This window comes from Ceratotherium simum, chromosome X (assembly GCF_057802395.1).
Source record: "Ceratotherium simum simum isolate JZ-2026a chromosome X, ASM5780239v1, whole genome shotgun sequence".
Classification (NCBI taxonomy): domain Eukaryota; kingdom Metazoa; phylum Chordata; class Mammalia; order Perissodactyla; family Rhinocerotidae; genus Ceratotherium; species Ceratotherium simum.
Genome location: NC_141940.1, coordinates 113,917,106 through 113,928,201, shown reverse-complemented (window position 1 = coordinate 113,928,201; position 11,096 = coordinate 113,917,106). Strand labels below are relative to the sequence as shown.

Below are 11,096 nucleotides of genomic sequence, written 5' to 3'. Positions count from 1 at the left end.
CAGTTTTCTCTGAAATAACACCAACTTAGGCTGCCAAAAGACACCATTCTTTTAAAGCAGAGGGCCCAACGTTGCCCACAGGAGGAAATAGCTTTTCTCAATTAAGTACTTTATTACTTAATTACACAGGCTCATTTGGGGGAAATGCTGTCGAGTGGGAAACCTTGCTTCTCCGGGGGAGTAATCACGGCTGATTCCGCCCCCCGCCCCACAGGAAAGGTTCACAGGGACACTTTCTATGAGGCAGTCCTGCACTGTGCTCTGTTGCCTTTAGAAAACTGCAAAATTCCTTAAAATCTGGGCACTTTGGAGACTGAGCAAACTATCCTGGTCTCGTAAAATGAGGCTGATAAATATTGTCCACTATAGACGAGGACTGAAGGCAGACTTTGAGCTCCTCCCCAAACAAGCCGCATCAGCATCACCTGAGAGCTTGTGGGAAAAGCGAAGTCGGCCCCGCCCAGACCTCCCGCGTCAGAAACCCTGGGGGCGCGCCGACAAGCCGCCTTTCAAGGAGCCCTGCGAGTGAGGCTGATGCCGGCTAAGTTGGGGAACCACTGGTTTAAGAAAAGCATGGGTCCAAAGTACATGCCGGGACCTTGCTACGAATGGAGGAAAAAAACTGGCAACACCAGCAGGTAAGACAGAAAAAATAATGGGATGTAACATGACCCCCATCTTTGCTTACATTTTCTAGGTATGAACAGATCCAGAGGGCTGGTGTTCTTTCCCTTGGCCCCCAACTTTTCCCTCCATTCCCCACCCCCACCCCCGCTCAGCCGCCGGCACACTAATAGGAACGAGCCCTGTTCAGTGGCATCTCCTTCCCCAGAAATGGCCAGGATTCACTTTAGGGAAAAGTGTGTGGCCTTGAGGGGAATCCAAGTGAGGACAAATGGAAGAGGTTGCCAAGGACAATTCATGGAGTTTTGTGCTTTGAATCTTGTACAAAGGGTCCTTTTCTTACCACATTTTGGAGCCAACAAGGTTTTAAGCCCAAGAACCAGCAGCTGAGTGAAGCAATGCTTGAGAGTGCCACTAGGGGTCGCAAGCAAATTGCGCTCAATCCCGCCACAGCCCAATGCCCCCTTTTCATAGGAAATATTTTCAAACACGCTCATTACAATCCTGAAATGCAATTCATAGATAATATTACCTACCTACACTCATAATTTTAAGATTTTTTAAAGACTATGATATAAAGAATAAAAGCAAAGTAATGTGTTATAAAGTAATACAAATGCTTGAACGGAACTACGCTAGAGCCACAATGAAGTGCTCAAACTTTTGCACCCGAACGTAGAACTGCCGTGTCTGCGACAGCTGCGGGTGTAGACTGAAGTGGGCTGTTAATCACTGCCTCAAGTACCACTAGCAGCGTTGCCATTGGCGATAGGATTTTTCTACAATGGTAAACCACTGTTGGAAAAGCCCAGAACAAAACAAATTGACAGTTTTTCCTCAATTTACTTTGTAAATACCTTTGTATTCCTGAAAAATCCACTCAAAAACTATTATTTATTTATCTGTGAAATGGAGTTAGGGTCTAGGTCCAGACACTATATACAGGTTTTATTTTTTTATTTATTTTTTCTCCCCAAAGCCCCAGTAGATAGTTGTATGTCATAGCTGCACATCCTTCTAGTTGCTGCATGTGGGACGGGGCCTCAGCATGGCCGGAGAAGCGGTGCGTTGGTGCTGGCCCGGGAGGAATCCAGGCAGGCAGCAGTGGAGGGCGCGCACTTAACCGCTGAGCCACGGGGCCGGCCCTATATACAGGTTTTAATGCAGGTTTTTCACCTACATGAATGTCCGGGGGAACATTTGCAAGTCACGTGAGAAATAGAAAACATTTTCCTTGCACAGAATGTCGGGCGTTTAAGAGTACCCCCCAATCACTGTGACGGCAAACCCCCACCCGCAGAAATGTCCATTGTGAGCCCTAAGGGACAGCTCCGCATCCCCAGTGGGATGGAAGGAGCAAAAGCGAGAAAGACGAGACTAAGAAACGCACGTGTAGGCTCAGGATGGGGGGGGGCAGCAGCGCCACGCATCCAGCCGCCCCGGGGCGCACGGAAGCGAGAGTGCGCGTGTGCGGTGTTGCCTGGCATCGTTCCGGGAAGCAAGGGGCCCTATGACAGCATTCACTTTTTCTCCACGTCCCACTTTTTAGCCCCTTTACCACCACCCTTAGAGTCAACAAAATTTAAAAATATCGAAATCCATTTTTTTATAGATATAAGGTTCTCTTTGGGCCCCAGGTAGATTTCTGAAAATGGATTTAACGCTTCTTAGGGGGCGAAGTAGCAATATGAATCATGTCCCTAAAATGTTTGCCTACTGTTGGACCCAGCAATTTCACCTCGAGAAATTTATCCTAAAAAAATAATGATAATTTGGATACGGCGATAGCTACAAATATGCTCAAGCAAGGTTTATGATTGTAAAAATGGAAAACCATCTGTGCAACAATAAGGGATTGGTTAAATGAATTATAGCTACAATGGAATATTAGGAGTTAAAAATCAGGTTGTTAAAAATATTTAATCACCCGTGGGAAAGGCTTACAAAATATTTGGTCCCTTCTGATCTCATTTCTATAAATGTTTTAAATGTGTAGCAGACGTATGTCTCTGGAAGCTGGTATACTGACTTATTAACCGGTTTATGTGGGCTGTATGATTGTAGAATATTTTCGTTTTTTAAGTTTTGATTTATGTTTAGTTTCCAGAATTTCTACATGGAACATGTTTCTTTTATAATAAGAAAAATGCTAGCAATAAAATGATGAAAAAATGCTTTTTAAAAGAATCCTATTTAGCTATTTGGTAAAGTCCATAATTGCCCCTATCTTGTGTTGGTAAATTCCGATTTTAGTTTCTTAAGATTGGCAAGGGTTATTGGCGTAAGCCAGTTATGCAGGCAGTTGACAAGGCGTGGTGGATTTTTGTGAGTGGAGAACTTGATACAGAAAGAAGCTGCAGCGATGGATACAAAGGCCACCAAGCATCCCCCATCCACATCTTCCATTGGACGGTCGGCCTTTGGCCTGGTTGTTTAACGACCTTTGGTTAAGAACCACACTGACGCGGGTTCTTTCCCTTTATTTGGTAGCACTTGTTGGTGGCCCCCAAACTGTAGTTAACTGTTGACTATAAAGATAGTAGTCACCCCTTAAATCTTCTGATTACCCAAATGATTCATTCTCAAAGCATCCCTGGAAGATAGACGTTTCTAAAAGTTGCTTTACTACTGAGGACAGCAAGGCACCGAGAGGTTAAAAGATTTGTATGTTTACCAAATTCTAGTATAGTCCTAGTTATGAATCAGGCATTGTTCTAAATGCTTGATAAATATTAATCCGTATAAGCTTCATAACAGTCCTATGAGATGAATGTTGTCATTACGCTCCTTTTAAAGATGAAGAAACCCAGGTCCAGAGAGGTTAGGCAACTTGCCCAAGGTCACACAGCTAGTAAGCGGTTGAGCTGGATTTGAGACCAGGTGGACTGGTTCCGGAGTCCAGGCGCTATGTTGCCTCTCCATAAGCCTACTCTTAGGTCTCCAAAGACTGCTTCTATTTGGGGATCAGCCACAGAAAATGATTGACTGTAACTTAAGGTTAGATTCATCAGCCACCGTCTGCGTGAGGGGAGAACCAGGCCAGACTTAGAAGGATGTGCGATGTGATGCAATCTGCGGTCTGATGAAAGCCAGCCTGGGGTGATGCAACCCACAGATGGAAGGAGGGGTTTGCCCGGCTCTTGTTGGGCAGCACCAGGCCTGCAGTACAGATCTGATGGCCGCAGCATTTCATTGCTTGCCTTCTCACCCACATTTCAGTAGGGAGGATTTTGCAATCCATTTTTCCACATTTCTACATTGGTTAATAGAAAGAGATGATCATACCCGCCATTGTTCACACTTCTTACCACGGATTCAGGACCCCCATGCTAACGTGAAAACACTATGGCACCTCTTTCAATTAATTTCCCTTGGGGTCCTGTCGTGCGTGGGCACATCTTATCTTCCATATTTACAAAATACAAAGCTAATGTTAAAATCCTTCTTTGGCTTCTCATTGTTCTTAGGATAAATGTCTAAATCCTCAGTGAGATCTAAAAGGACCAGGATGATCTACTGCCCATCTTGTTTCCATTTGTCAAAAGCTCTTTGACCTGAAACTCTGGGCACGCCCTCCTCCTGCCCAGCCTCTGGTTAGTCAGCGCGGCTCAGGTGGCACCAGAAAGGCTTTTCCTCAGCCCTTCCTGATCGCCCTCAGCCCTCCATCACACTCTTTACAATGGAAATGTATTAATTATATGTACAATTACATGTGTAATTTATTCGTTTAATATCTGTCCCCTCCCCGCCAGACCACAAGCTCTACGGCAGCCATCATGTCCCTGACACCTATAACTCCAGTGCCTTGTTTATAGGTGCTCAATATATTGTGAAATGAATGGATGGATATTCATAAATGTTTGTGATTGCCTGACATAAGCGAGTCTTTCCATAGCTTCAATTTCCTGTAGCAAATACTGGAAGGTGGAATGTGGATTTTCTTAAATCAACTAAAGATAATTGTTTCATACGTAATCACTGATGTCTGCCATCTATACTGCTCTTTCTGTAATGAGAAATTTTCAAGCATCTACAAGAGTAGAGAGAAGAGTACAAAAACTTCGGTACGTGTCTGTGAAAGATAAGGGCTCTTTTTAAAATTACTTTAATACCATTTGCACACCTAAACAATTCTTTAATATCATCAAACATCCAGTCAGTGGTTTAATTGCCCAAATTATCTGATAAATGTCTCTTTTTTTTTTTTTTTTTTTTTACAGTTGGATGGTTTGGGACCCAGCCAGGATCCACAGGTTGCATTTGGCTGATAAGTCTCTTCACATATAACAGTTGCCGCATCCTCTTTTTTTTTATCTTGCTATTTGTTTATTAAAGACACTAGGTCATCTCTCCTGTAATGTTTTCCCCATTTTTTGATTTTACAGATTGCATCTGTAAGCCGGTAGGAAGCCTAGAGGCTTGATGGGATTCCAGTTTGATTTTGAGACAAGAACATTCTGCAAGTGGTGAGGTGCCTCGGCTTATCTCGGGGCAGGAGGTGCGGGTGGCTGGTAAATCAGGTGTTCTCAATTTGATCCTACATTTTAAAGCTCCCTAAGGGTTATCCATTCTCTCCTTGAGAGTTGCAAGACGTGGATATTAAAACTCTGGGATTCCTTCGTTATTTACTATCAGAAACTGTTCTATAAAGACCTTTCCCTCATCAACTATTGGTTTTATCTTAAAATTCAGTCTGTACAGGAGAGGCAGGATAAATCCTCCATTCTTTCCTTTACCAGTTTTCAGAATAATTACTATTGTGTGGCTCTTTGCTTCTAGGTCTTTCCAGGGGAGAGAATGAGGATGTGTATGCGAATTAGGATGTGTATTTTTTAAGGGGAAAATGTCATGAGTTTATACTGCTATTTCCAATTCAAATTCAGGACCACCAGGGTTTTACATCTTTGATTTTATATTTGTGTCTCTTTTATGCTGACAATCTTCGTTCCTACTGACATTAACATAATTATATATTCACTGTGTGTGTGTGTGTGTGTGTGTGTGTGTGTGTGTGTGTGTGGTCTCAAACAACAATAACACTGATAACTGAAAACAAGGTAAGATTTTTGGGGCAGTTTTTGTCCCAGCCATATTCCCGTGTTGTTGGATAACCCAGGTCATTCTCAGTGGGCTTATGTCAACAACATGGTATGCGGTTACATGCATTTGTTGCATTCATCTCCATTTCTATTCCATTTTGTTTTATGGTTATGTAAAACATTTATATGGTTCCAAAGTCAAAATAGCCCCTAGCCATAATCGTTCTGGCCAGCATGGGGCCTAGCACATCAGAGACACTCAAATATTCATGGACTTTTACGACCTGTGATTGTTCTATTCTAAGTCATCCATGGAGGGGGGAGGTGACTCCCACAAGAAAGTCAAAGGCCTGGTAAGGACCAGGGTTTGCCCTAAAGTTCAGCTTGATTGAGTACTTTTAGGGTGCTTTGCAAAGGAAAGGTCAGAGGGCATATTTCAGGATCTCTAATTGAAATCCTCCTGTTACTGAAGCAGGCTCGTTTGTGCCCGTCACCCAGAAAGGCAATCACAGAAACAATGAGATGGCAGCACAGAGAGGGTTTTAATCACAAGGCAACAAGGAGGTGGGAGTCTCCAAACCCCCTCCCTGAAAATGGGGACTCAGGGATGTTTATGGGGTAGGGGGCAAGGTGGTCTGAAGTGTGGGGATAGATGATTGGAGGTGAGGAGAGATGAGATAATTGATGATCTGCACAAGCATAGTCAGACTTCATGCCTTGTCATAGGACACATGTTCATAAAATGGTGGCATTAGCATGATCTGAGGGTGGAGTTTTCAGCCCTTTGACATCAAAAAGGTAACTTAGTGGGTACCTGCAGGCCCAGTTGATGGGTTGGTGGTCTCAACCGGCCTGAACTAGACAAGGGGGTCCTAATTCCTGAAAAACAGCTCAAACACCCATTACCATGGTGACCCAGGCGCCAGGGAGATGTTATCTATAGGAAGCTAGTGGGAGTCAGATAGCATATTGCCTAAGCAGCACACTTAACAATGGATGGGCAAACAACTAAAAGCTGTAATCAGTAATTGCAAAAAAAAAGTACTTTAGTTACTAGCTCCCTAACTATTAATGGCTAACTGCTTACCAGTTTCACCCCAGCTCCACCCAGAGAAGCCCGTCATAATGGGCCAGGCAGGAGTGCCGGAGAGAGGATGAGGAATCCCTCACCTCCACTCCCACCCGAGCTCTGAAGCCCTCCTCTTTTTTTTGTTTTAATTATTATAGAGACTGTTAGAGTTTATTTTTCTTTAAGTTAAAAAATGAAACAATTTTTTCCTTTTTTTATTGAGATATAATTGACATAACATTATATTAGTTTCAGATGTACAACATAATGATTTGATACATGCATATATTATGAAATGATCAGCACAATAAGTCTAGTTAACATCCATCACCACACATAAATTTTTTTCTTGTGATAAGAACTTATAAGATTACTCTCTTAACAACTTTCAAATATGCAATACAGTATTATTAACAATAGTCCCCATGCTGTACATTACATCCCCAGGACTTATGCATTTTATAACTAGAAGTTTGTACCTTTTGACCCCCTTCACCCATTTGCCTCCCCCCCACTGCCTCTGGCAACCACAAATCGGTTCTCTGTATCTATGAGCTCAGATTTTTTTGTTTTAGTTTTTTAGATTCCACATATAAGAGAGATCATACAGTATTTGTCTTTCTTTGACTTATTTCACTTAGCATAATGCCCTCAAGGTCCATCCATGTTATTGCAAATGACAAGGTTTCCTGCTTTTTTTATGGCTGAGTAATATTTCATTGTATATATAAAACCACATTTTCTTTATCCATTCATCCATCTATGGACACTTAGGTTGTTTCCATATCTTGACTATTATAATAATGCAATGAACATGGGATGCAGATATCTTTTTGAGTTAGTGTTTTTGTTTTCTTCAGATAGATACTCAGAAGTGGAATTGCTGGATCGTATGGTAGTTCTATTTTTAATTTTTTTGAGGAATCTCCATACTGTTCCATAGCGGCTGCACCAGTTTACATTCCCACCAACAGTGCACGAGGGTTCCCTTTTCTCCACATCCTCTCCAACACTTGTTATTTCTACCCTCCTCTTTCTTAAGACTTTCTCTTCCTCCCATCTCTGCCTTTTGCAATTCTTGCTCCATCTCCCTGGCCTCCCCTCCTCCAGATGCAAGAGTCCTTTGTTAATGTTCTAGCACAGATGGCATTACTATGGCCCGTAGCCAATGACTATTAACTACAATTTTAACCTGTCACCGCTCACACCTGAAGCATCCGTCACCTTCAAGTTTACTTCCAACTCTGGCTTTGAAATTTCTGACAAAGGTGCAAAGAAAATATCCTCGTTATTAAAAACTGGATTCCCTTGTCTCTCCACTGTGAAGTTACTATTTTAACCTTTGTAATTAATCAGTATCTTGTAGGGAGATACTTTGAGATTATGCAAATATCCTGTTTCTCATCATACTTTACCCACTAATTTTAGCCACCATTGATCATTCTGGCCCACGACAATTATTACTGTGGTCTTTGCCAAATAGTGATTTTTTTTTCTGGTTCTATCATTCTGCCTACATTAATTAATTAGAATTCTACTGTAAGGAAAAGTCCTTTCTCCTCCATTTATTCAATTATGTATTTATATCTATATGGATTCATGGATATTTTCTTCTATGGGTTACAATCCACTACTATATTTATTTTATCTTTCAAATAATAGGGAATTGGAGGAGGGAGAGAAGATAAAGGGAACTCAAAAGGATAAGAAACAGCCACTGCCCTATGGGCTGAGACACAGCACCCAAGGAGGAGCCCCCTTGTTGGAGAGGGCACTGCTTGCTGGATGGCAGAGTAGTTCACTGAGCCCCTATTTCTAGGGTAACTGTGCACTAGGGACAGGAGATACTCAGCAAAAGCATCGAGAAGCCATCGTGAGACCCTTCCATACTCTCTCCTTCCCTGCTGCACTGACTATGGAGGTCACATACTGAAATATCAGAGCATCTGTCATCCTGGGTTCCTGAGTGACATCATGGAGTCCCTGGCCAATCCATGTTGGACATAGAACATGAGTGAAAAATAAACCTCTGTTGTAGTAATCCACTGTTATTTAAGGTTAATGTGTTACCGCAACATAGCCTAGTCTATCCTGACTGATACAGTGGTCTGAACTTTGAGAAACAATGCTGTACCTTTTTCCCTCATTGTTTTCATAAAATCCTGCATCTTAAATCTTTATAGTGTTTGCGTAGTGATGTCACATGGAGGGTGTAGGATTCTACTTATTGCAAATATGAAGCAAAGAAAAACACATCCAATCTGCTGCTGTCTACAACTATGAGTCCCCCCGAAGGAAGCAGAAGCTACCAGAACTCAAAGTACAAGTAAGCACTAAGGGAACTCTTGCTCCTATGTGATCGAATCTCCACTCAGCAGCCAGAATGGTCTTAAGTGTTCAGTGGAAACAGAAATTAAGTCACGTCACTTCCCTGCTCCCATCCCAATGGCTTCCCATCCCACTCAAAACAAAATTCAATTTCCTACCAAGAAGCAAAAAATCCCACTAGGGCCCTATGTTCTGACCTCTGTCTTTTCTATTTCATTTCCTATGGCTCTCTGCCTGCTTCATGCCACTATAGTCACCTGCTCTTCCTGCTACTCCTCTAATATACAAAGTTTATTTCCACGTCACGGCCTTTGTATTGGTTGATCTTTTTGTCTGAACAGCTCTCCTTGGGATCTTCGCATAGTTTGCTCCCCGATTGCATTCAGGTCTCTGCTCTCATGTCCCATCCTCAGAGCCTTTCTGACCCTCCTCTTGTTACTCTCTACCACCTTACCCTGTTTAATTTTTCTTCACACCATTTATTGTTAGTATTATATGTTCATATAATATATATTTATGTGCACTTGTTAATTACTTTCATTCGACTGTAAGCTCGGTGAGAATAGAGCCTATATTGTACTTGTTCCTTGCTATATCCCCAATGCCTAGTACAGCACCTGACACGTAGTCAGTGCTCAATAAATAGGTGTTGAATGAATGAATGAATGAATTTATGTCCGTATGTCCTACAATGCTCTTGGACATACAAAATCAATATCACCCCTATGCAAATAACTCCAAAATTCATATTTCTAGCCATATTTCCAGGCTTACAACTCCAACTTCTTAGGGGACATCTTCAGATAGCTGTTCCCTCACCACTTCGAGGTCAACATGTCCCAAACCATCCAGATCAGCTTCTGCTCGTGACCTGGACAAAAGGGCCTCCGACCCTTTTCATTCCCTTGTCTTCACCCTTCACGTTCAATCAGCAGCAGCATCTGCTGAAGTCATGCTGTGAGATGAATCTCACTTCCATCCCTGCCTTTTAATGGCCCCTCTCACTCCTTAAGGAGCATTCTTCTCACTGTAACCTGGTCATAGGGGTGGAAGAAATCAACAAGGTCTCTGAGTCCAGGCTCCTGCCAGGGCTCAACTCCTTTTTCTAGCCTTCTGACAGCTGGTCATGCTTTGAGCTTCTGCTTTGAATACATTTGGTGCCACTGGCAGAGAATTATCTCAGTGGACAGTTCTCATTGTTAGAAAATTCATTGTTATACTGAACTGAAATGATTTTATTCACACACACGCGTACAACAGCTCTTTCTCCTGGAAACGGACAGGCCTGAAAATGTATCTAATCCTCTATGGTTTTACTTTTCATCCAATTTTCTCCCTCCTGACAGGATTATACTTCACCCTGTTGAACTCAGACATGGTTGGGTAACTAGCTCTGGTCTATGGAAATTGAGAGGAATTTGTGTGTCACTCCTGGCTAGAAGCTTTGAGAGCCAGTTTAAATGATCTCTCTTCTGTCTACCACAAGACAAGCTAAGTTCCTGATAGAGGCTGCTCCATCAGTCTGGGCTCCACAGTGAAGATAACACGGAGCAGAGCCCCAGCCAAGCCGTGAGGGACCTGTGGTATGAACAAGGTGACTTGAGTCACTTCAAGTTCTTGAAGTGACTGAAATGTGGAGGTCGAAGGTTAACAAAACATAACCTAGCCCACCCAAAGTTAGTCTGGTTTTTTCCTAACTCCTTTAATCATTCTTCACAAGTCACAATTTCAGCCCCTTACCGTTCTGACTACTGTCCCCTGGATTCCACCCATTTTTGTCATTATCCCCCTTAAAATGTGGAACCCAAGTCTGAACCCAGTACCCCAGATGCAATCCCACTAGCGCACAACTAGCCCTTTGACCTGGGAACTTCTCTGAATAGAGCCTCGAGTTGCTTTTGCGTTTCTTTGTGTGTGCTTTTATCATCAGCTGTGTCATGCTGCTGTTAACTCCTGTGGAGCTTGTGAACCAAGAACTAGAGCCAAAGGCGTTTCCCACTGACCTCTCAGAATTTACTTGGGGAATCGATTTTTGC

At 42.6% G+C, this 11,096-nt stretch overlaps 1 long non-coding RNA gene across 1 annotated transcript; it reads left to right on the top strand.

Moving 5' to 3' along the window:
- Nucleotides 1-495: 495 nt before the first annotated feature.
- Nucleotides 496-9,653, top strand: LOC147912001 (uncharacterized). Its single transcript, XR_015550501.1, has 3 exons — nucleotides 496-638; nucleotides 5,010-5,090; nucleotides 8,395-9,653. It is a non-coding gene; the product is annotated as an uncharacterized LOC147912001 (long non-coding RNA).
- The last annotated feature ends 1,443 nt before the right edge of the window (nucleotides 9,654-11,096 follow it).